The sequence below is a fragment of the Convolutriloba macropyga genome, chromosome 12, assembly GCF_964194025.1.
Source record: "Convolutriloba macropyga chromosome 12, txConMacr16.3, whole genome shotgun sequence".
Classification (NCBI taxonomy): Eukaryota; Metazoa; Xenacoelomorpha; order Acoela; family Convolutidae; genus Convolutriloba; species Convolutriloba macropyga.
This window is the reverse complement of record NC_134479.1, coordinates 17,363,823-17,387,826: the sequence shown is the minus strand read 5'-3', so window position 1 is coordinate 17,387,826 and position 24,004 is coordinate 17,363,823. Positions and strand designations below refer to the sequence as shown.

General features: G+C 35.2%; 1 protein-coding gene across 2 annotated transcripts in view; it reads left to right on the top strand.

Annotated features, from left to right (window-relative positions):
• LOC142351180 (uncharacterized) overlaps window positions 1-24,004 on the top strand; it is a 56,343-nt gene that overhangs the window by 17,549 nt on the left and 14,790 nt on the right. The window lies entirely within an intron of this gene.

The following is a 24,004-nucleotide window of genomic DNA, read 5'->3' as shown; positions in this document are numbered from 1 at the left end:
TTTACACTCTAATTACAATAATGATACTCCATACCGAGTTTGGTTTGGTTTGCACAGCTCCTGGACCCGATCAAACAGACCTATTTTTAAAATTCCTTATTCGCGAAACTCAAAAAATTCTGTATGAAATCCGTATGAAATACTTACATTTTTTACTAGGCAAATCATAGCAAAAACTTTTTTCGTCCTACATTCTACCTACACAGGGGATACTAAATGCCGAAATTGGTTCGGTTTGGACAACTCTAAGACCCAATCAATAACAACTACAATTAAATTTCGTTTTTCGCGAAGTTCGCAAATTTCCGTATGAAAACTTATTTTTTTCGTAGGCAAGCTATAGCAAATATTTCTTTCGTTCTGCACTCTACCTACACCAGGGATACTCTATTCCGAGTTTGGTTTAATTTTAACATCTTTTTGACCCAATCAAGAATAACTATAGTTAAAATTCGATAATCGAGAAATTCGCAAATTTCTGTATGAAAACCCAACTTCTTTTGTTAGGCAAGCTATACCAAATATTCTTTTCGTTTTACACTCTAATTACACTGGTGACACTCCATACCGAGTTTGGTTTGGTTTGGACAGCTCCTTGACCCGATCAAACAGATCTATTTTTAAAATTCCTTATTCGCGTAACTCAAAAAGTTCCGTATGAAATCCGTATGAAACACTGACTTTTTACTAGGCCAATTATAGCAAACACTCTTTTTGTACTAGATTCTACCTACAATGGGGATACTACATGCAGAGTTTGGTTGGATTTGGACAACTCTAAGACCCAATCAATAACAACTACATTTAAATTTCGTTTTTCGCGAAATTCGCAAATTTTCGTATGAAAACGTATTTTTTTTCGTAGGCAAGCTATAGCAAATATTTTTTTCGTCCTACACTCTACCTACTTTAGGAATACTCTATTCCGAGTTTGGTTTAATTTGAATAACCTTTTGACCCAATCAAAAAAAAACTATAGTTAAAATTAGCTAATCGCTAAATTCACAGTTTTCCGTATGAAAATCCAACTTTTTTCTAGGCAAGCTACCCCAAATTTTCTTTTCGGCTTACACTCTAATTAACCTGGTGATACTCCATGCCGAGGTTGGTTTGGTTTGGACAGCTCCTTGACCCGATCAAACAGACCTATTTTTAAAATTCCTTATTCGCGAAACTCAAAAAATTCCGTATGAAATCCGTATGAAATACAATTTTTTACTAGGCAAGTAAAAGCAAAAACACCATTTGTTATACATTCTACCAACACAGGGGATAGCAAATGCCAAGTTTGGTTCAATTTGGACAACTCTAAAACACAATCAATAACAACTACAGTTTATATTCGTTTTTAGCGAAATTCGCAAATTTCCGTAAGAAAAACTAATTTTTTTCGTAGGCAAGCTATAGCAAAAATTTTTTTCGTCCTGCTCTCTACCTACAGCAGGTATACACTATTTCAAGTTTGGTTTAATTTGAAAAATTTTTTGACCCAATCAAAAATAACTATATTTAATATTCGCTAATCGCGAAATTCGCAATTTTCCGTATGAAAAACCAACTTTTTTACTAGGCAAGCTATAGCAAAAATTCCTTTTGTCCTATACTTTACTTACAAAGGGGATACTCTATTCCGACTTTGGTTTAATTTGAACAACCTTCTGATCCAATCAAAAATAACTATAATTAATATTCGCTAATCGCGAAATTCGCAGATTTCCGTATGAAAACCCAACTTTTTTGCTAGGCAAGCTATACCAAAAACTCTTTTTGTTTTACCCTCTAATTACACTGGTGACACTCCATACCGAGTTTGGTTTGGTTTGGACAGCTCCTTGACCCGATCAAACAGACCTATTTTTAAAATTCCTTATTCGCGAAAGTCAAAAGTTCCGTATGAAATCCGTATGAAATACTAACTTTTTTTACTAGGCAAGCAATAGCAAAATTTTCTTTTGTCCTACACTCTAGATACACAGGGGATAATCCATACAGAGTTTGGTTTGGTTTGGACAACTCCTTGACCCGATCAAAAAGACCTATTTTTAAAATTCAATAATCGCAATTTACTCGAAATAATCGCAAATTTCCGTATGAAAAACTAACTTTTTTAGTACGCAAGCTATAGCAAAAAATCCTTTCGTCCTGCCTTTAACATACAGAGGGGATACTCCATTCCGAGTTTGGTTAGATTTGGACAACTCCTTGTACCAATGAAAAAGACCTATTTTTAGAATTCGTTATTCGCGAAATTCAAAAAGTTCCGTATGAAATAACAACTTTTTTACTGGTCAAGCTATAGCAAAAATTCTTTTTGTCCTACACTCTACTTACACAGGGGATACTCTATACCGAGTTTGGTTTAATTTGAACAATTTTTTGACCCAATCAAAAATAACCATAGTGAAAATTCGCCAATTGCGAAATTCGCAACTTTCCGTATGAAAAACCAGATTTTTTGCTAGGCAAGTTATACCAAAAATTTCCTTTTGTTTTACACTCTAATTACAATAATGATACTCCATACCGAGTTTGGTTTGGTTTGGACAGCTCCTTGACCCGATCAAACAGACCTATTTTTAAAATTCCTTATTCGCGTAACTCAAAAAGTTCCGTATGAAATCCGTATGAAACACTGACTTTTTACTAGGCCAATTATAGCAAACACTCTTTTTGTACTAGATTCTACCTACAATGGGGATACTACATGCAGAGTTTGGTTGGATTTGGACAACTCTAAGACCCAATCAATAACAACTACATTTAAATTTCGTTTTTCGCGAAATTCGCAAATTTTCGTATGAAAACGTATTTTTTTTCGTAGGCAAGCTATAGCAAATATTTTTTTTCGTCCTACACTCTACCTACTTTAGGAATACTCTATTCCGAGTTTGGTTTAATTTGAATAACCTTTTGACCCAATCAAAAAAAAACTATAGTTAAAATTAGCTAATCGCTAAATTCACAGTTTTCCGTATGAAAATCCAACTTTTTTCTAGGCAAGCTACACCAAATTTTCTTTTCGGCTTACACTCTAATTACCCAGGTGATACTCCATGCCGAGGTTGGTTTAGTTTGGACAGCTCCTTGACCCGATCAAACAGACCTATTTTTAAAATTCCTTATTCGCGAAACTCAAAAAATTCCGTATGAAATCCGTATGAAATACAATTTTTTACTAGGCAAGTAAAAGCAAAAACACCATTTGTTATACATTCTACCAACACAGGGGATAGCAAATGCCAAGTTTGGTTCAATTTGGACAACTCTAAAACACAATCAATAACAACTACAGTTTATATTCGTTTTTCGCGAAATTCGCAAATTTCCGTAAGAAAAACTAATTTTTTTCGTAGGCAAGCTATAGCAAAAATTTTTTTCGTCCTGCTCTCTACCTACAGCAGGTATACACTATTTCAAGTTTGGTTTAGTTTGAAAAATTTTTTGACCCAATCAAAAATAACTATATTTAATATTCGCTAATCGCGAAATTCGCAATTTTCCGTAGGAAAAACCAACTTTTTTACTAGGCAAGCTATAGCAAAAATTCCTTTTGTCCTATACTTTACTTACAAAGGGGATACTCTATTCCGACTTTGGTTTAATTTGAACAACCTTCTGATCCAATCAAAAATAACTATAATTAATATTCGCTAATCGCGAAATTCGCAGATTTCCGTATGAAAACCCAACTTTTTTGCTAGGCAAGCTATACCAAAAACTCTTTTTGTTTTACCCTCTAATTACACTGGTGACACTCCATACCGAGTTTGGTTTGGTTTGGACAGCTCCTTGACCCGATCAAACAGACCTATTTTTAAAATTCCTTATTCGCGAAAGTCAAAAGTTCCGTATGAAATCCGTATGAAATACTAACTTTTTTTACTAGGCAAGCAATAGCAAAATTTTCTTTTGTCCTACACTCTAGATACACAGGGGATAATCCATACAGAGTTTGGTTTGGTTTGGACAACTCCTTGACCCGATCAAAAAGACCTATTTTTAAAATTCAATAATCGCAATTTACTCGAAATAATCGCAAATTTCCGTATGAAAAACTAACTTTTTTAGTACGCAAGCTATAGCAAAAAATCCTTTCGTCCTGCCTTTAACATACAGAGGGGATACTCCATTCCGAGTTTGGTTAGATTTGGACAACTCCTTGTACCAATGAAAAAGACCTATTTTTAGAATTCGTTATTCGCGAAATTCAAAAAGTTCCGTATGAAATAACAACTTTTTTACTGGTCAAGCTATAGCAAAAATTCTTTTTGTCCTACACTCTACTTACACAGGGGATACTCTATACCGAGTTTGGTTTAATTTGAACAATTTTTTGACCCAATCAAAAATAACCATAGTGAAAATTCGCCAATTGCGAAATTCGCAACTTTCCGTATGAAAAACCAGATTTTTTGCTAGGCAAGTTATACCAAAAATTTCTTTTTGTTTTACACTCTAATTACAATAATGATACTCCATACCGAGTTTGGTTTGGTTTGGACAGCTCCTTGACCCGATCAAACAGACCTATTTTTAAAATTCCTTATTCGCGTAACTCAAAAAGTTCCGTATGAAATCCGTATGAAATACTGACTTTTTACTAGGCCAATTATAGCAAACACTCTTTTTGTCCTACATTTTACCTACACTGGGGAAAATACATGCAGAGTTTGGTTGGATTTGGACAACTCTAAGACCCAATCAATAACAACTACATTTAAAATTCGTTTTTTGCGAAATTCGCAAATTTTCGTATGAAAACGTAATTTTTTTTCTTAGGCAAGCTATAGGAATTTTTTTTTCGTCCTACACGCTACCTACTTCAGGGATACTCTATTCCGAGTTTGGTTTAATTTGAATAACCTTTTGACCCAATCGCAAAAACTATAATTAAAATTAGCTAATCGCTAAATTCGCAATTTTCCGTATGAAAATCCAACTTTTTTTCTAGGCAAGCTATACCAAAATTTCTTTTCGGTTTACACTCTAATTACCCTGGTGATACTCCATGCCGAGGTTGGTTTGGTTTGGACAGCTCCTTGACCCGATCAAACAGACCTATTTTTAAAATTCCCTATTCGCGAAACTCAAAAAATTCCGTATGAAATCCGTATGAAATACAATTTTTTACTAGGCAAGTAATAGCAAAAACACCATTTGTTATACATTCTACCTACACAGGGGATACCAAATGCCAAGTTTGGTTCAATTTGGACAACTCTAAGACACAATCAATAACAAATTTCCGTAAGAAAAACTAATTTTTTTCGTAGGCAAGCCAGGAATACTCTGTTTCGAGTTTGGTTTAATTTGAACAACTTTTTGACCCAATCAAAAATAACTATAGTTAATATTCGCTAATCGCGAAATTCGCAATTTTCCGTATGAAAAACCATTTTTTTTACAAGGCAAGCTATAGCAAAAATTCCTTTTGTCCTATACTTTACTTACACAGGTGATACTCTATTCCGAGTTTGGTTAAAATTGAACAACTTTCTGACCCAATCAAAAATAACTATAGTTAATATTCGCTAATCGCGAAATTCGCAGATTTCCGTATGAAAAACCAACTTTTTTGCTAGGCAAGCTATAGCAAAAATTCTTTTTGTTTTACACTCTAATTACATTGGTGACACTCCATACCGAGTTTGGTTTGGTTTGGACAGCTCCTTGACCCGATCAAACAGACCTATTTTTAAAATTCCTTATTCGCGTAACTCAAAAAGTTCCGTATGAAATCCGTATCAAAAACTTACTTTTTTACTACGCCAATTATAACAAACACTCTTTTTGTCCTACATTCTACCTACACTGGGGATACTACATGCAGAGTTTGGTTGGAGTTGGACAACTCTAAGACCCAATCAATAACAACTACATTTAAAATTCGTTTTTCGCGAAATTCGCAAATTTTCGTATGAAAACGTAATTTTTTTCGTAGGCAAGCTATAGCAAAAAATTTTTCGTCCTACACTCTACCTACTTCAGGGATACTCTATTCCGAGTTTGGTTTAATTTGAACAACTTTCTGACCCAATCAAAAATAACTATAGTTAATATTCGCTAATCGCGAAATTCGCAATTTTCCGTATGAAAATCCAACTTTTTTGCTAGGCAAGATATATCAAAATTTCTATTTGTTTTACACTCTAATTACCCTGGTGATACTCCATGCCGAGGTTGGTTTGGTTTGGACAGCTCCTTGACCCGATCAAACAGACCTATTTTTAAAATTCCTTATTCGCGTAACTCAAAAAGTTCGGTATGAAATCCGTATCAAAAACTTACTTTTTTACTAGGCCAATTATAGCAAACACTTTTTTCGTCCTACATTCTACCTACATAGGGGATACTAAATGCCGAGTTTGGTTCGATTTGGACAACTCTAAGACCCAATCAATAACAACTACAATTAAATTTCGTTTTTCGCGAAATTCGCAAATTTCCGTAAGAAAAACTAATTTTTTTCGTAGGCAAGCTATAGCAAAAATTCTTTTCGTCCTGCTCTCTACCTACACCAGGGATACTCTATTTCGAGTTTAGTTTAATTTGAACAACTTTTTGACCCAATCAAAAATAACTATAGTTAATATTCGCTAATCGCGAAATTCGCAAATTTCCCTATGAAAAACCAATATTTTGCTAGGCAAGCTATACCAAAAATCTTTTTGTTTCACACTCTAATTACACTGCTGATACTCCATACCGAGTTTGGTTTGGTTTGGACAGCTCCTTGACCCGATCAAACAGACCTATTTTTAAAGTTCCTTATTCGCGAAACTCAAGAAGTTCCGTATGAAATCCGTATGAAATACTTACTTTTTTACTAGGCAAGTTATAGCAAAAACTCTTTTTGTCCTACATTTCACCTACACAGGGGATACTACATGCCAAGTTTGGTTCGATTTGGACAACTCTAAGACACAGTCAATAACAACTACACTTTAAATTCGTTTTTCGCGAAATTCGCAAATTTCCGTAAAAAACCTAATTTTTTTCGTAGGCAAGCTATAGCAAAAATTCTTCTCCTCCTGCTCTCTACCTCCACCAGAGATACTCTAGTCCGAGTTGGGTTTAATTTGAACAACTTTTTGACCCAATCAAAAATAACTATAGTTAATATTCGCTAATCGCGAAATTCGCAAATTTCCCTATGAAAAACCAATATTTTGCTAGGCAAGCTATAACAAAAAATCTTTTTGTTTCACACTCTAATTACACTGCTGATACTCCATACCGAGTTTGGTTTGGTTTGGACAGCTCCTTGATCCGATCAAACAGACCTATTTTTAAAGTTCCTTATTCGCGAAACTCAAGAAGTTCCGTATGAAATCCGTATGAAATACTTACTTTTTTACTAGGCAAGTTATAGCAAAAACTCTTTTTGTCCTACATTTCACCTACACAGGGGATACTACTTGCCGAGTTTGGTTTGATTTGGAAAACTCTAAGACCCAATCAAAAACAACTACATTTAAATTCGTTATTCGCGAAATTCTCAAACTTCCGTATGATAACCTAAATTTTTTTCGTAGGCAAGATTTAGAAAAAATTCGTTTCGTCCTACACTCTACCTATACAGGAGATACTCTTTTCCGAGTTTGGTTTAATTTGAACAACTTTTTGACCCAATCAAAAACAACTTTATTTAAAATTCGCTAATCGCGAAATTCGCAAACTTCCGTATGAAAACCCAACTTTTTTGCTAGGCAAGCTATACCAAAAATTCTTTTTTTACACTCTAATTACACTGCTGATACTCCATTCCAAGTTTGGTTTGGTTTGGACAGCTCCTTGACCCGATCAAACAGACCTATTTTTAAAGTTCCTTATTCGCGAAACTCAAAAAGTTCCGTATGAAATCCGTATGAAATACTTACTTTTTTACTAGGCAAGTTATAGCAAAAACTCTTTCTGTCCTACAATTCACCTACACATGGGATACTACTTGACGAGTTTGGTTTGATTTGGACAACTCTAAGACCCAATCAAAAACAACTACATTTAAAAGTCGTTATTCGCGAAATTCTCAAATTTCCGTATGATAACCTAACTTTTTTTCGTAGGCAAGTTTTAGCCAAAATTCGTTTCGTCCTACACTCTACCTACACAGGAGATACTCTCTTCCGAGTTTGGTTTAAATTGAACAACTTTCTGACCCAATCAAAAATAACTATAGTTAATATTCGCTAATCGCGAAATTCGCAGATTTCCGTATGAAATTCCAACTTTTTTGCTAGGCAAGCTATACCAAAAATTCTTTTTGTTTTACACTCTAATTACACTGCTGATACTCCATACCGAGTTTGTTTGGTTTGGACAGCTCCTTCACCTACACAGGGGATACTACTTGCCGAGTTTGGTTTGATTTGGACAACTCTAAGACCCAATCAAAAACAACAACATTTAAAAGTCGTTATTCGCGAAATTCGCAAATTTCCGTATGATAACCTGACTTTTTTCGTAGGCAAGCTTTAGAAAAAAAAAGTTTCGTCCTACACTCTACCTACACCAGGGACCTTCTATTCCGAGTTTGGTTTAATTCGAACAACTTTTTGACCCAATCAAAATTAACTATACTAAAATTCGCTAATTGCGAAATTCGCAATTTTCCGTATAAAAATCCAACCTTTTTGCTAGGCAAGCAATACCAAAAGGTCTTTTTGTTTTACACTCTAATTACACTGGTGATACTGCATACCGAGTTTGGTTTGGTTTGCAGAGCTCCTTGACCCGATCAAACAGACCTTTTTTTAAAATTCTTTATCCGCGAAACTCAAACAGTTCCGTATGAAATCCGTATGAAATATTTACTTTTTTGCTAGGCAAGTTTTAGCAAAAACTCTTTTTGTCCTACATTTCACCTATAAGGGGGATACTACATGCCGAGTTTGGTTTGATTTGGACAACTCTAAGACCCAATCAATAACAACTACATTTAAAATTCGTTATTCACGAAATTTGCAAATTTCCGTATGATAGCCTAACTTTTTTCGTAGGCAAGCTTTAGCAAAAATTGGTTTGGTCCTACACTCTACCTACAACATGGACCTTCTATTCCGAGTTTGGTTTAATTCGAACATCTTTTTGACCCAATCAAAAATAACTATACTAAATTTCGCTAATTGCGAAATTCGCAATTTTCCGTATGAAAATCCAACTTTTTTGTTAGGCAAGCAATAACAAAAATTCTTTTGGTTTTACACTCTAATTACACTGGTGATACTCCATGTCGAGGTTGGTTTGGTTTGGACAGCTCCTCGAACCGATCAAACAGACCTTTTTTTAAAATTCTTTATTCGCGAAACTCAAACAGTTCCGTATGAAATCCGCATGAAATACTTACTTTTTTACTAGGCAAGTTTTAGCAAAAACTCTTTTCGTCCTACATTCTATTTACACAGGGGGTAGTACATGCCGGGTTTGGTTTGATTTGGACAACTCTAAGACCCAAGCAAAAACAACTACATTTAAAAGTCGTTATTCGCGAAATTCGCAAATTTCCGTATGATAACCTAATTTTTTTCGTTGGCAAGCTTTAGCAAAAATTCGTTTCGTCCTACACTTTACCTACACAGGGGAACGCTTCCGAGTTTGGTTTAATTTGAACAACTTTTTGACCCAATCAAAAATAACTTTATTTAAAATTCGCTAATCGCGAAATTCGCAAACTTCCCTATGACAACCTTTTTTGCTAGGCAAGCTATACCAAAAAGTCTTTTTGTTTTACACTCTAATTACACTGGTGATACTCCATTCCGAGTTTGGTTTGGTTTGGACAGCTCCTTGACCGGATCAAACAGACACATTTTAAAAAATCCTTATTCGCGAAACTCAAAATGATCCGAATGAAATCCGTATGAAATACTTACTTTTTTGCTAGGCAAACTATAGCAAAAACTTTTTTTATCCTACATTTCACCTACACAGGGGATACTACATGCCGAGTCTGGTTTGGTTTGGACAGCCCCTTGACCCGATCAGACAGACCTATTTTAAAAATTCCTTATTCGCGAAACTCAAAAAGTTCCGTATGAAATCTGTATGAAATACAAACTTTTTCTACTAGGCAAGCTATACCAAATTTTCCTTTTGTGCTACACTTTACTTACACAGGAGATACTTCATATGGAGTTTCGTTCTGTTCGAACAACTTTTTGACCCAATGAAAAAGACCTATTTTTAAAATTCCCTTTTTGCGAAATTCAAAAAGTTCCGTATGAAATACTAACTTTTTTTTACTAGGCAAGCTCTAGCATCAACTCCTTTTGTCCTACATTTTATCTACAATGGGGATACTCCATGCCGAGTTTGGTTCCATCTGGACAACTCTATCACTCAATCAAAAAGAACTATATTTAAAATTCGTTATTCGCGAAATTCAAAAAGTTCCGTATGAAAAACCAACCTTTTGCTAGGCAAGCTATACAAGAAATTCTTTTTGTTTCACACTCTAATGACACCGGTGATAATCCATACCAAGTTTGGTTTGGTTTAGACAGCTCCTTGACCCGATCAAACAGATCTGTTTTTAAAATTCCTTATTCGCGAAACTCAAGAAGTTCCGTATGAAATCGGTATGAAATACTTACTTTTTTACTAGGCAAGTTATAGCAAAAACTCTTTTTGTCCTACATTTCACCTACACAGGGGATACTACATGCCAAGTTTGGTTCGATTTGGACAACTCTAAGACACAGTCAATAACAACAACATTTAAAAGTCGTTATTCGCGAAATTCGCAAATTTCCGTATGATAACCTGACTTTTTTCGTAGGCAAGCTTTAGAAAAAAAAAGTTTCGTCCTACACTCTACCTACACCAGGGACCTTCTATTCCGAGTTTGGTTTAATTCGAACAACTTTTTGACCCAATCAAAATTAACTATACTAAAATTCGCTAATTGCGAAATTCGCAATTTTCCGTATAAAAATCCAACCTTTTTGCTAGGCAAGCAATACCAAAAGGTCTTTTTGTTTTACACTCTAATTACACTGGTGATACTGCATACCGAGTTTGGTTTGGTTTGCAGAGCTCCTTGACCCGATCAAACAGACCTTTTTTTAAAATTCTTTATCCGCGAAACTCAAACAGTTCCGTATGAAATCCGTATGAAATATTTACTTTTTTGCTAGGCAAGTTTTAGCAAAAACTCTTTTTGTCCTACATTTCACCTATAAGGGGGATACTACATGCCGAGTTTGGTTGGATTTGGACAACTCTAAGACCCAGTCAATAACAACTACATTTAAATTCCTTATTCGCGAAATTCGCAAATTTCAGAGTATGATAATCTAATTTTTTTCGTAGGCAAGCCAAAGCAATAATTCATTTCCTCCTACGCTTTACCTCCACCAGGGATACTCTATTCCGAGTTTGGTTTATTTTAAACAACTTTTTGACCCAATCAAAAATAACTATAGTTAAAATTCGCTAATCGCGAAATTCTCAAATTTCCGTATGAAAAACCAACCTTTTTGCTAGGCAAGGTATACCAAAAACTCTTTTTGTTCTACACTCTAATGACACCGGTGATACTCCATACCAAGTTTAATTTGGTTTGGACAGCTCCTTGACCCGATCAAACAGATCTATTTTTAAAAATCCTTATTCGCGAAACTCAAAAAGATCCGAATGAAATCCGTATGAAATTTTTACTTTTTTTCTAGGCAAGCTATAGCCAAAATTTTTTTTTCCTACATTCTACTTACACAACGGATACTACATGCCGAGATTGGTTAGATTTGGACAACTATAAGGCCAAATCAATAACAACTACATTTAAAATTCCTTATTCGCGAAAATCGCAAATTTCAGAGTATGATAATCTAATTTTTTTCGTAGGCAAGCCAAAGCAATAATTCATTTTCTCCTACGCTTTACCTCCACCAGGGATACTCTATTCCGAGTTTGGTTTATTTTGAACGACTTTTTGACCCAATCAAAAATAACTATAGTTAAAATTCGCCAATCGCGAAATTCTCAAATTTCCGTATGAAAAACCAACCTTTTTGCTAGGCAATATATACCAAAAACTTTTTTTGTTCTACACTCTAATGACACCGGTGATACTCCATACCAAGTTTGGTTTGGTTTGGACAGCTCCTTGACCCGATCAAACAGACCTATTTTTAAAGTTCCTTATTCGCGAAACTCAAAAAGTTCCGTATGAAATCCGTATGAAATACTTACTTTTTTGCTAGGCAAACTATAGCAAAAACTTTTTTATCCTACCTTTCACCTACACAGGGGATACTACATGCCGAGTTTGGTTTGGTTTGGACAGCCCCTTGACCCGATCAGACAGACACCCGATCAGACAGACCTATTTTTAAAATTCCTTATTCGCGAAACTCAAAAAGTTCCGTATGAAATCTGTATGAAATACTAACTTTTCTACTAGGCAAGCTATACCAATTTTTTTTGTGCTACACTTTACTTACACAGGAGATACTTCATACGGAGTTTCGTTCTGTTCGAACAACTTTTTGACCCAATGAAAAAGACCTATTTTTAAAATTCCCTTTTTGCGAAATTCAAAAAGTTCCGTATGAAATACTAACTTTTTTTTACTAGGCAAGCTCTAGCATCAACTCCTTTTGTCCTACATTTTATCTACAATGGGGATACTCCATGCCGAGTTTGGTTCCATCTGGACAACTCTATCACTCAATCAAAAAGAACTATATTTAAAATTCGTTATTCGCGAAATTCAAAAAGTACCGTATGAAAAACCAACATTTTGCTAGGCAAGCTATACCAAAAATTCTTTTTGTTCTACACTCTAATGACACCGGTGATAATCCATACCAAATTTGGTTTGGTTTAGACAGCTCCTCGACCCGATCAAACAGATCTGTTTTTAAAATTCCTTATTCGCGAAACTCAAAAAGTTCCGTATGAAATCCGTATGAATTTCTAACTTTTTCTACTAGGCAAGCTATTCCAAAAATTACTTTTGTGCTTCACTTTACTTACACAGGAGATACTCCATACGGAGTTTGGTTCAATTTGAACAACCTTTTGATCCATTGAAAAGACCTATTTTTAAAATTCCCTTTTCGCGAAATTCAAAAAGTTCCGTATGAAATACTAACTTTTTTTACTAGGCAACCAATAGCATCAACTTTTTTGTCCTACATTTTACCTACACAGGGGATACTACATGCCGAGTTTGGTTGGATTTGGACAACTCTAAGACCCAGTCAATAACAACTACATTTAAAATTCCTTATTCGCGAAATTCGCAAATTTCAGAGTATGATAATCTAATTTTTTTCGTAGGCAAGCCAAAGCAATAATTCATTTCCTCCTACGCTTTACCTCCACCAGGGATACTCTATTCCGGGTTTGGTTTATTTTGAACAACTTTTTGACCCAATCGAAAATAACTATAGTTAAAATTCGCTAATCGCGAATTTCTCAAATTTCCGTATGAAAAACCAACCTTTTTGCTAGGCAAGGTATACCAAAAGCTCTTTTTGTTCTACACTCTAATGACACCGGTGATACTCCATACCAAGTTTAATTTGGTTTGGACAGCTCCTTGACCCGATCAAACAGATCTATTTTTAAAAATCCTCATTCGCGAAACTCAAAAAGATCCGAATGAAATCCGTATGAAATTTTTACTTTTTTTCTAGGCAAGCTATAGCCAAAAATTTTTTTTCCTACATTCTACTTACACAAGGGATACTACATGCCGAGATTGGTTAGATTTGGACAACTATAAGGCCAAATCAATAACAACTACATTTAAAATTCCTTATTCGCGAAAATCGCAAATTTCAGAGTATGATAATCTAATTTTTTTCGTAGGCAAGCCAAAGCAATAATTCATTTTCTCCTACGCTTTATCTCCACCAGGGATACTCTATTCCGAGTTTGGTTTATTTTGAACGACTTTTTTACCCAATCAAAAAAAAAACTATAGTTAAAATTCGCTAATCGCGAAATTCTCAAATTTCCGTATGAAAAACCAACCTTTTTGCTAGGCAATATATACCAAAAACTTTTTTTGTTCTACACTCTAATGACACCGGTGATACTCCATACCAAGTTTGGTTTGGTTTGGACAGCTCCTTGACCCGATCAAACAGACCTATTTTTAAAATTCCTTATTCGCGAAACTCAAAAAGTTCCGTATGAAATCCGTATGAAATACTAACTTTTTCCACTAGGCAAGCTATACCAAAAATTCTTCTTGTGCTACACTTTACTTACACGGAAGATACTCCATACGGAGTTTGGTTCAATTTGAACAATTTTTTGACCCAATGAAAAAGAACTATATTTAAAATTCGTTATTCGCGAAATTCAAAAAGTTCCGTATGAAATGCGTATGAAAAACTAACTTTTTTCCTAGGCAAGCTACAGCAAAAACTTTTTTCGTCCTACACTCTACCTACACAGGGAGTACTCCATACCGAGTTTGGTTTGTTTTGGTCAACTCCTTGACCCGATGATAGAGACCTATTTTTAAAATTCGCAAATCGCGAAATTCGCAAACTTACGTATGAAAAAATAACTTTTTTCCTCGACAAGCTATAGCAAACATTTATTTTGCTTTACACTCTAACTACACAGGGGATTGGTCAACTCCTTGAACCGATGAAAAGTCACCGAGCCTTCAGTCACTATGCCTTTTTTCAATTGGTACCAAACGCTCGTTCGGTTATAGTTTCCCGAAGTGTGCATCAAAGGCATTCAACATAGTCTTAAAAGTTTGCTGCGATGATATCGCAACTCATATTAACCAGTTATCAACATAAACACTCTGATTTAAAAAAAAATGAAGATCGAGCAGTGAGCATGTGTTCATTTTCGGAGGTTTGAGGTAGAAAATCGTTATTAATTTCTCAAAAACTGAACCAATCAAAACGAGATTTAGCTCATTAGATCGACCTTGAAACGGGCTTTAAAACTATACATAAAATTACTTTTTTCTGTTAAGTACTTAGAAAATCAAAGCCGTTGAGCGTTCAGCCAGCATGATCATTTTTCAATTGGTACCAAACGCTCATTCGGTTATAGTTTCCCAAAGGGTGCATCAAAAGCATTCACCATAATCTTAACAGTTTGGTGCAATAAAATTGCAACTCATATTAACCGGTTATCAACATAGACACTCTGATTGAAGAAAAATTAAACATCGAGCAGTGAGCATGTGGTCATTTTCGGAGGTTTTGGGCGGAAAATCGTTAATAACTTCTGAAATTTTTAACCAATCAAAACGAGACATAGCTCATTAGATCCACCGTAAAACGGGCTTTAAAAACATATATACCATGGAGCTGGATAATATACCATTACTTGTTTCTGTTAAGTACTTAGAAAATGAAAGCCGATGAGCATTCAGTCAATTTGACCCCCTTTTTCTACGACTCATGTGCTCGATCTGTAATTTTTCCTCTACTTCAACAAGAAACTTACAGTAAGCAATCGAGATACAATCCCGATGATCAGGGCAAACTTTGAGAACAGTTCTGGATCATTAACGACAATCTGAAAGAGAGGAAATTGGTCTTCAGTGGTGATGTTTCTCTCCCCAGGAGGTCAAACCGGGGCCAAGTTGCCTGGCCAATTTCTCCAAAACGGCTGAATAAAAAAACGCCCTTCGTACTGTTAGTAGCACTGCTTGAGATACGCATCATATTAGAAAATGAGCTCAATTGGTGCACTCTTCAAGGAGTTACAGCAAAAATAATGTACCGTACCAAATGACCCCAGAGGAGAGATACAGCACATACAGAGCTAAAGTTGACCTTCTGAACTACATAAAACAACATAAAAAAACGTATGGGAACAATCCCTATTATCAGGCGAATCTAATGCACCAATAAGCAAGCCTTAAATCGCATTTTAGGTGATGTGACAGAGCTCTGTATGTACTGGTACCCTGCTTCAGCAGGTCAAAAATGGGGTACATGTCCTGGCCAATTTCTCAAAAACGGCAGATCGAAACAAAACGACACCTATATCAAAACAAAGCTTAGCTCAAGCTGAGTTTAACAAAAGTTTCGTCAAAATCGGTTCACTCTAGAACGAGTTATTGCAAAGTAAATGTACCGTACCAAATGACCAAAAAAGCGGAGTACTCCGGCTGCAGAGCCAAAACTGAACATCTAAACCTGCAAAAACGCTACATAAAGTATCCATATTCTGAATGTACGTTAGACGGTATATTCAAAACTCTAATTTTGTCACCAGAAGTAACAAAATTCATAGCTTGAAAAGTGGTGTCGTATGGTGTCAACCGCTTCTGGGGCAACCGAGTGAAAGTTGACTTGCCAATTTCTCTAAAACGGTTGAACAAAAAAAAAACACCTTTTGTACCGCTCTTAGCACTGCTTGAGATACGCAACATATTAAAAAATGAGCACAATCGGTGCACTCTAGAAGAAATTATAGCGAAAAATATGTACCCTGCCAACTGACCAAAAAGGCGAGGTGACCTGACTTCAGAGCTAAATTTGACTACCTAAACTAATAAAAATACTATATAAAAAATGTGTGCGGAACTCCCCACTAACTGAGGTTCCTGAAACACTATCATTTGTAGGGTATATCGCATGTTTTGTTGTATCGAAATTTGCGTCACTCAGAACAGCCCAAAAATTCGCTTTTTTCAAATTTAAACATTAATAACTTTCTGATAAAGCCGATTTCAGAAACCAACCACACACTGCAAGCAAGAGGGGTTCAGTATAAACAAAAATCGAATACTCCCATTTAATTTCGTTTGGTACTTTAGGAGATATTAACAAAATACTATTTTATAACCCAATTTTTGGGCTATCAGCGAAGCCCAAAATCTCCGGAACCGACGTAGAACAACGTGAAACAGCGTTCCCGGCGTATTTGTGGGTGTAATTCTGGTCGACTTCGACATTCTAGGTCACGGCAAACCTTCATGGAGAGGTGGGAAAAATTTTCCCACCTCACCATGAAGGTTATGGTGTTTTGTGTGTTTTGACATAAAACATTATCCACAGAAAATTGATGAAATCGTGAAAAAAGAAAAATTGTTGAATTAATCCCATTATTGGATATAATTAGCCTCAACAACCTAATTAGTTTCTAGAAACCACATAACACACGCCGAAAAACTTGTTCAATTGCGCAAAACACCACTCAAGCATAAAAATTGAGAAGAGATTTGTTTTTCCGCCTTCATCATTGAATAACAGTTCTAAAGAATATTTTCAGGACTGTGACTAGCCATTCCAGAGATGCGCGTCTTAATAGCAATAAATTAAGCCAAAAATCACTCGTTTTGGTCAAAAATTGAATGAGAAATTCGAAAAGTACAAATCATTAAGTTCCCTTCTCAATGTGATAATAGAATTATTTCCTCCAATATTTTTTGATTTGGGCGACTTGAAAAACCAATAGACACTGCAAGCAAGGGGGTTTAGGTTCAACAAAATGCGACAATGGCCGTCCAATTTGGTACAGTAGTTTTGGGGATATCGTTAAAAACATGAAGCGTACGCCCGACTTTTGGGCTAATGGGAGACACCAACTTCTCAAACAATTAAGTAGAACGACTAAAAAGGGCGCCACGTAGATAATTCTGAAAGCAATTCAGGTCCACTATGTAGTTACTGAACACCTAAAACCTCTATTGCGAAATGGGAAAAATCCCACCTAGCCCTAAAGGCCAGGTTGTTTTGTCTGTTTTGATAAAAAAAAGACCTCAAACGAGAATTTCATGATTTCGCAAAAAATGAAAAATTGTTGAATTCACAAAAACAAAACTTTTTAAAAACTTTGTGGACCTAAACAAAACCTAAGTAACACATTTTGCAGGTAACAATACCCCAATTAGAAGAATAACAACATCAACACTAAAAAACGTTTTGAAACATTATAACTTTTGAATTTTCTTAAACTTATTAAAACCTTCTGAGAAGGCCGCTTTCAGTAAATAATTAAATACTGGAAACAAGAAAAACTCATTTTCAAACAAACGCGATCCTGCCTGTCTAAGTTGACACAGTAGTTTAGGCAAAATCATAAGAAACGTGAAGCATGCTCCGATTTTTCTGCCAGCAATTTGTAATTTTCGAACAGAATCTAGAAAAACAACATGAAACTGGCCCTCGGAAAAATTCAGAATCGAACGCCAGCGCGGTCTGGATTTTCTGGACGCTGAAAATTTCTTCCACGAAGTGAGAACATTTTCCTACCTCGCCGCATAGTCCAGGGTGTTTTGAGTGGTTTGTCAAAAGAAGAAGACATATTGACTTATTAAATTCCAAAAATTGAGGATTCCAAAAACTGAGGATTCCAAAAACTTAATGGATTGAAAAAGGCTTAAAAACACAGTTTGCAAGTAGCAATACCACAAATGAAGAAAACTTGCATCGAGACTAAATTCTTTTTGAAAAAATAATTTTTTAAAACTTTTTAAACTTAGAGTCTAATAACCTTCTGAGCAAGCCTATTTCAGTAATAATATAGAACACAGTGTCAGGAAGAAATTACGATCTACAAAGCTCATTTATGCTCCCCTTAATTGGCTCAGTAGTTTAGGAAAAATCATTAGTAACGGGAAGCCTGCCCCGAATTTTCTGCCAATAAGACATAAATTTCACACAAAATCCAGCAAAGCGACTCAAACCTGCCCTTCAGACTTAATTCAGGACTCAAAACAAGCGTATTTTGTAATTTGTTGAGACCGAAGGCCTCTACCACGAAGTACGAACAATTTGCCAACTCCCCACAAAAGCCAGTCTAATTTGTGTGTTTTGACAAAAAAGAACTCAAGCAAGAATTTCATGATTTCGCAAAAAATTAAATCTTTTTGACTTTCCAAAAACAAGAATTCCGCTTCAGGGAGCCAAGCAAAAACTAAAAAGCACAATTTTCAAGTAAGAATAACCCGAATTTGAGGAGAAACTACATCAAAACTAAAAAAAGTATTGCAACACTAAAGTTTCGGAATTTTTTTTAAAATTTACCGCCTAATAACCTTCGAAGCAGGCCGATTTCAGTAACCAATTAAAATAGGTTGTCAGGAAAAACTTACGATCAGCAAAACGCGACTATGCTCGTATAAATTGGCTCAGTAGTTTAGCAAAAACCATCAGAAATGGGAAGCGCCCCCCCAAACAATTCTAATGTACCCCTTTTTGAAGTATTGACCTGAAAGCAAAACTTTTTCGTTTTTCACCTTTCCTACAAATAGGTGATCCTACAAAAAAAATGGACGACATGCAACAACTCTTTGGCGCAGAGGGTCGCATTATATTTTCGAATAAGCATACGAATTTTGAGACATTGACGAAATTGCAAAACCTGACGTTATATATCACTAATCGTACATTCCTCCATAACACAGCCAACCTTAGCCTAGAAAACGCTTTTTTCATCATTTTGACCTGCCTAAGCCTAATTGAAAAGAAATTAGAGCAAATTTTACAAAAAAAAAACCAGACGAATTTTTTGTGTTTCCGAACTTCACATTTCTAAGGTACCCTTTTATGAAGTACTGACATGAAAGCAAAACCTTGTCGTTCAATCAATAATCCACCTTTAATCTACAGCTCATGGGAGAAGGTCCCAAAAGGGCAAAAAGGAAGTAGCCAGGCAACGCATGGATCATAAGTCTTCTTCAAAAACCTATTAACGAAGATTTTTCATGCAGTTCGAAAATTTCTTTACCTAGTTCACCAATTCTTTGACAATTTCTTATACAAGTCAAAAAATTTCCATCTGTCTTGACACAAACTCTAAATGTGCATTATCAAGGCGTTAGAAATCTGTAAGATCTATGCTAAATTCAACGCAAAATATGTAAGATCTACGCCAAATTCAACGCAAAATATGTAAGATCTACGCAAAATTCAACGCAAAATATGTAAAATTGGCGTTGAATGCGTTGATTTTATATAAGATCTACGCTAAATTCAACGCAAAATATGTAAGATCTAGGCTAAATTTAACGCAAAATATGTAAGATCTACGCTGAATTCAACGCAAAGTATGTAAGATTGGCGTTGAATGCGTTGAATTTATGTAAGAACTACGCTAAATTCAACGCCAAACATGTAAGATCTACGCTAAATTCAACGCAAAATATGTAAGGTCTACGCTAAAATTCAACGCAAAATTATGTAGGATTGGCATTGAATGCGTTGAATTTATGTAAGATCTACGCTCAAGCGTTGATCTTACAGAAATTCAACGCAGTCTTACATATTTTTGCGTTTTTTAGCTTTGACACCTGGCTGGATTTCCTCTGACATTTATTTCTACACAAAACTAAAAAGTGCATTATCAGGGCAACAACAGCAGGATCCATGGAGAATGTAAGCCAATCCATTTTGCATCCCGTTTCCTCAATTCTGCAGAACTCAAACGCACAACCAATGATCTGACCCGGGACGGTAGTTTTTCTGTAGATCAAATTTTTATTATTGCAGCACAAACTTCTGTATTTTTTTTGTGCGGAGCCTGGATAAGATTTAAGATTTACACCCGTTCAGAAGAAGGAAATAAGTGGACAAAACAGTGTAATTATAGTGTATTTCTAAGAGTGTAATTTCTTCAAAATTGCGGTGTATTTCTAAGAGTGTAATCGCTTCAAAATTAAACTTTTCACTCTTTTCCTACTAAAAATTGGACGAAAGAGTGTAATCAAAAGTAATTTTTAAGAGTGTAAAAAGAGTGGATTAAAGAGTGTAAAGAGTGTAAAAAGAGTGTAATTTTAGCAAAATTACACTCTTACACTCTTTTCCCTGCTATTTAAGAGTGGAAAAGGCTTTACACCCTTAATCTCGCTTAATAACGGTGGACTATGGGTGGACACCTCGGCCCGGGTGTGACTCCAAAACTTTGATACGCTATTCTGTATTTATTCTTTTGCAAATAAAACTGCCTTTAAAGGGTATAGTTTATAATCAAGCAATCAGCGCACGGGAAATATTTGGCTTTAAATATTATCTTAGGGCATTATGATCTGCGCCCGTCCTACGTTTTAGCGGCGTCCTACGTTTAGAATTAACATCTAAAAAAGTTTACCCTTCTTCATCTCAGCCGCTGGTCTTTCGCTGAAGTTGATCTCTAGAGAAGCTATCCTCGAAAGATTTTCTATATGTTAACATCTACTACCCGGGTCGAGGTTTTGACAAAAAATAATGTAAGATTAGCGGTGAATAGCGGTGAAAAAAAACTTTTTTCACCGCAAAGCGCCCGCATCTCTTAGCGTTGAATGCGCTGAAAGCGGTGAATTTTTGTAAGAATAGCGTTGAATTTTGCGGTGAAAAATTTTTTTTCACCGCATTCACCGGAATTCTTACAAAAAAGAAACTACCGTACAAGGGTTCGAACCTCTACCTCATGCGTGCGACCAACTTCGTAATCCACTGCGCCATCTGTCACTTACTTCAATGATATTTCCTGTAAATATAAGATAAGCGTTGAAATTAGAGCGGTACATTTTTGTAAGATTTGCGATTTTAGCGGTGAAAAATTTTTTTTCACCGCATTCTGCTGGTAGCGGTGAAAATTTTTTTTTCACCGCATCCTGCTTGTAGCGGTGAAAAATTTTCTTTCACCGCTTAAGCGCTGAAAAAAAATTTTCACCGCTTAAAAGTTTTTTTTCACCGCATTCATCGCATTGAACGCAAATCTTACAATTTTACTCAAATTCACCGCAAATCTTACATCTTTTAGCGATTTTTAGCGGTGACACCTCGACCCGGGTAACTGTTTTAATGTGATGTCAAATTATTGCCTAAAAAGTACTTTAACCATGTAAAATTGAAAAAATAGTGATCGTTGTTGTTTGCACAAGGCTCGTCGGTTGATTGAGCATGTCAGCCACCCTATCATTTTTATCAAAAATCTCCGACCTTGAACCTTTTCATATCCCAATAAAAAAATTCTTCATTTCTAGTATGATCTTTGAATTAAAAAAACAATTATAACAATGATAATTATTAATATATGAGATAATCTATGGTTAATTAGTGTAGAAAAAGTATCGCGATCAGGCGGTACAAATTTGGAAGAATCCGTTGAAGATGGAGTTTCTGAAAGTATTTCAATTTTTAATGGTTCTGTGAAATTTGTGTGACTTAACTAGTCTGTTTGGAGCAGTAAATTACTGTTTCAATTGCTTCCAAAGTTCTATATTCGCTGTTTCATGTTTAAAGTTCTATTAACAGTCCTCTTCATGAAATTCTCTTCGAGATTAATATAAAGTTTTTGTAGCCGAACTACGTAAACTTTGCAAGCAGAACTGTAGCGACAAACAAACTGGCTAATCAGAACAATATTTGGCCTGCCGCGTTTTAATTGTACTGTAATTATTCTGTTCTGAGATGTTTGAATAGTACTTGAAATGTAATTTTCCTTTGAAAATAATTTGAAAAGCAATGCCAAAATGCTACTTATAAACATTTATTGTCTTTTCTTTTTGTCATGAGAACGAATCCCTTTTTGATTAAACAGTGTATTTTTAACAGCAACGAAACTTCAATTTGTTGTCTCAATTTTTGTTTTGGAGCAAAAAGATCTTAAATTTGCTCGGCATTTTTTATCACGCTTTAAAAGACCTCCTGTTTCAACTAAATGTCTTGGGCTATTTTAGCAAATTTACAATACGGACATTTAACATCTTCTCTTATAACTTAATCGATATTTTTTGCCCAACAAAGGAAAAACTATTGGATGTGTTTTCGTTTTCACCATGTCGAGCCCAATAAACGAACAATCTTCCAATGCAAAATTTTTCTTTTCCGGTTCGACAAATCAAACTCAAAAGAAGAGAGAGATACCAGATTTACCGAGCCAGTTTCATTGTCTTTTTTGCGATTATCATATCAACTCAGAGAGCGCGCGCACCGTAAAAACTATCCTGAACTGCAAACTCAATTTATTTGGAGACTTTGACGACAGTTTTACCTCTATCCAATCAACTGTTCAGCATTGTCATGTAAAAGAGTATAAATTGAACTTAAAAGCTACCAAAAATCAGTTGAAACTCGTTAATTTGTTCATCATAAACGTGCATGTGTTGCATTTTGAAAATATTTTTTTAAGCGGTAAGTTAATTATCTTGTGTTGATTCATTAAAACATCTTAACAATTTACTGTTGTTTATTTAACTTCGACGAAATGAAACGAGAACTTTTTACATTCCCAAAATTTACTTTCAGGATTGAAGTACAGAATTAGCTTCTCTTAAGGACTGTAACGCATAGCCTGGTTTCCAAATTGGTGGTTTTAAATCAAATTGAGGAACAAAAATTTTTTAAAAGTAGTTCAGAATATTTAAAACTTTTCAATTTTTTTATTTTACCTTTCGTAGACTGTTCCACCAATGCAGTTCATTTTTTGGTTTGATTACTTGTAGAACAATGATATTAGCTGCTAAGTTTGCTCGATTGGATTTGGGAAAACTTACAGAGTTAACCGACAATTTTTAAAAAGTTTTCCTCATGGATTAAGATTGGTCATAAAATGGAAAATTCTACCAAACCAGCACAGTTTATCAAGTGTTGTTTATTGTCCCATTAAACAATGGGTCTACTCAAGTTCATAACCTGTGGTTTATTATCTCACTAGCGTTAGTGGTTAAGGGGATATCATCGATAAACTTTTAATTTTGCAACTAATTAAACAATTTTAATAAAGCAATCTTATACACAACCAAGCTGACCGATTAGTTATTGACGATCATTGAGTAGAAAGTAATGCAACGGTAATATACGGTAATATCAGGACACAATTGAAACCGCTGGAACGAACTCGTTGGTGTAAAGCTTTCCTTGTCATTTATAGGAGTGCAGCTGTTACAGGATTTGAATAAGTAATTATGGACAGATGCTAATATCGAGGCAGCAATAAACAATCAAAACGGAAGAAAAATGGATATTAAAAACCACAAAAATAAAACGCTAATGTTAACAAAGAAATGCCGGTAAATTATTTAACTGTAGACAAAACAATGATTCCTTGCATGGTTTTTTTTTATAATCAGCTGCTTTCAAGC